The 3,128-nt window shown below is 38.0% G+C and overlaps 1 long non-coding RNA gene across 1 annotated transcript in view; it reads right to left on the reverse strand.

Moving 5' to 3' along the window:
• Positions 1-2,990: 2,990 nt before the first annotated feature.
• Positions 2,991-3,128, reverse strand: part of LOC140966804 (uncharacterized) — a 117,273-nt gene continuing 117,135 nt past the window's right edge. The window contains exon 3 of the long non-coding RNA XR_012173440.1: positions 2,991-3,078. This is a non-coding gene — a long non-coding RNA (uncharacterized lncRNA). The remainder of the gene's footprint in view (positions 3,079-3,128) is intronic.

A 3,128-nucleotide genomic window follows, 5' to 3' on the forward strand; every position in this document is an offset into this window, starting at 1 on the left:
CTTTTCCAATCATATTCTTATTTCAATCATAATACTAATCTAGTGTAGTCTAGTCTATCATATCTCCGTCGTCGCTATCGATGTCGTCGTCGACCACCTCCATCGGTGCTTCCTCTTCTTCTTCCATATTTTTTACCACTAGATGCAAGTAGTTATTTTGATCCTGAAGCCTGTCCATGGTGTTGAACTACTCCTGACGCTGACGAGCCCGAGTAGACGGTCCTCTCTCTATCTCCATTCTCTCTAGCAAGTCTTTGTTCAGTGAAGCTAGACGCGCGATGCGAACAGAATCAGTAGGTATGTGAAGAAGTTGGCTCTGAGCCAAGTCCAGATGGTGAGTGAGTCATTGTACGTTTGTCTCAAGTATGTCCCTAATCTCTCGAAGCTCCTTCTTCTCTACCTTTTCCCTGGCAAGTTGCGCCTTCAAAGTCACAATCTCCCTAGCTTGATTGTCTATCGTGAGCTGAGGCATACGAAGGGCAGCCTGAGCACGAGTACATGGAGCAGCCATTTCCTAGGATAAAATCGAGGTAAAATATCATAACATTATAAAGGATAGAAAGGCAAAAAAATGGAAACAAAGTTGTCGTGGAAATTTCGATACTGAGAATTTTACGGAGTGGCTGAAGAAGATAGAATTCAACTTTTTCGGAAGAAAAATTTAGAGACAAGGAAGAAGGTTCGTTTCAAGTTGGAATGCACTAGGCGTTTCCACAAAATTTGACTTCGTCAAATTTTGTCTGTCAAAATCCCAGTGGGATTATGAACCTGTTTCTGATACCACTTAAATGTCACGCTCCCCCGAGACCGAAGCGTCGGTGACATCCGGCATTGTTTAACAATTATGCGAAAACAATAAGTCTCGTATCAAAACAAACCAGTCTTTTTCGTAAATAAATATTGTCTTTACAATGATAATGGAAATTACATCAGAGTTGCGGAAGAGAAATAAATACAAAGAAAATAAAACTTTTAATCCTGGATTTCTCGATGCGTTCACCAACCCCAGGATGCTTCTTGCTCTTCATCATTCACTTGTTCCTCAGTCTTATCTGGGAAGAGATGTAAGGGGTGAGCGTTTTGGGAAACACTCAGCAAGTGGAGGCCGATCGATTTCCACAAATAAATACATATAGAGATAACTTTAACTCATCCTTTTAACAACTTTCAAAACTTACTATTTCGACTTATTTGAACCGAATCAAGTTAGACAAAGACTATCAGATTCTTAGAATAAATCAGAATCAGATCAGAGGCAAATCAAAACAAACAAAACAATGTTACTCCTCTCATTATCTATGGTCAAATTGTCCCCAATATGTTAGTCCTCTACGAGGTGAGGCCAGAACACGGTTTTATACCCACCGATGGGGGCCAGACAGAACACAGTTTTATACCCACCAATACGGTTCTTTACCCACCGATGGGGGCCAGAACATAATCACAATTATCATTTCATATCTAACTAGAATTGTAATAGTGTAACACATACTCAGATTTATCGGACAGAACTTTTCAGAGTTTTGACAGAAATCAGCAGAATCAAAGAACATCGAATTTCAGAATAAACTTAACAGTCATTGATTGAAATTTTAAATGATAGACATCATTGTTTTTCGAAAAAGAGGACATACTTACATGCATGTCATGACATATATATTCTAGTTTTAAAATTTCGAACAACTACGTAACAAAAACCCACTTACTGAATGCGAAGGTATACTTCAAAATGTGCAGACTTGGTTGAGCAAAACTTCCTGAATTTCGGCTAAGTGATGACAGAATCTTGGACATATCTTCACATCAATATTACTAACTGTAAAGGCCTAATAATCCGTATTTGAAAATTTGCGGAAAAATTTAAAATTTTCTTTTAAACTAAATAAAATATCCAGTTCATAAAATAAACTGTTGAATAACGTGTCATGTTTAAAAATAGCAGCGGAAGAAATTAATGTTGTAAAAATAACTGTAAAAATTTTATCCAACGGTAGATAAAAATGTTTGAGCGATAACAACAATAAATAATAAATGCTGAAAATGAGGTCCTCGGGTCCCACTACTGCCGACTCGAGCTGGCTCACTGATCCCCGCCCTCGGTCCCGACATCATCAGTATCTACAACAATCAAGTCTAGTGAGCCTAAAGACTCAGCATGCATATATCGTAAATAACAAGTAAATAAATAATAAAATCGCATGCAAGTGAAAATTTCCTGTACTGAGGTGTAACGTAAAATATCATTTCATTGGTAATTATAGTACGTGCATAACTGAACTGAAAATATCATAGTGAAAATGTTTGCTCCTTGGAGCCCTGTAATGAAATAACTTGTAATAATTTTCTGGTGAGATTATGGTCTACGCAAGTGGTCCCTGAACTGAACTGAACTGAACTGACCGGTAACTGGCGACCGGGCCGGTAACTGGCGACCGGACTTAATAATGTATGTCTGATCAGACTACTGCCACAGTATACTGGGTGAAACAACTGAACTGACCGGTAACTGGCGACCGGGCCGGTAACTGGCGACCGGACTTAAGCATGATAGTAAAGTGACCACAAGCAATATCGCATAAATCTCAAAATGAATATTTTTGCACGTAATATAATTAAATAACATAATTGAATATGAACAATTTCGATTTTCTTGCATTAAAATCATGTACTTGCAATATTTAAAAATACCTATATGACTTGATTGAAGAGTGAAAGAAGATATAAACATGCCTTGGTTTGTTTTGACAGAAAACAAACGAAATAACGACGCGGGTCAGCGGAGACGGAGTGTCCTTCACGCTCTTACTTTTCTCTCTTAATTCCTTTAAACCAAGCATGCACCATAATTATTATAATGGCATAAAAATCGTAAACGTGATGCATGAACATTTAAAAATATCATGATTTGTGCTCAGGGCGCTGCAAGGACTAAAATCTCACCCCGGGTGCAAAATGACCATTTTGCCCCTGGAAACCCAAAAATTATCGTTTCAACCCTGGACCTCTAAAATTGACCCGAAGCTTACCAAATTCCTTAAAATATCCCAAAACATATTTAAAATCATCCCTAGACGTAAACTCGAGCACATTTCATAACTTAACCGAATTGTTTTAAAACTTGGACCGGG

The sequence above is a fragment of the Primulina huaijiensis genome, chromosome 2 (genome assembly GCF_012295235.1).
Source record: "Primulina huaijiensis isolate GDHJ02 chromosome 2, ASM1229523v2, whole genome shotgun sequence".
In the NCBI taxonomy this organism is placed as follows: Eukaryota; Viridiplantae; Streptophyta; class Magnoliopsida; order Lamiales; family Gesneriaceae; genus Primulina; species Primulina huaijiensis.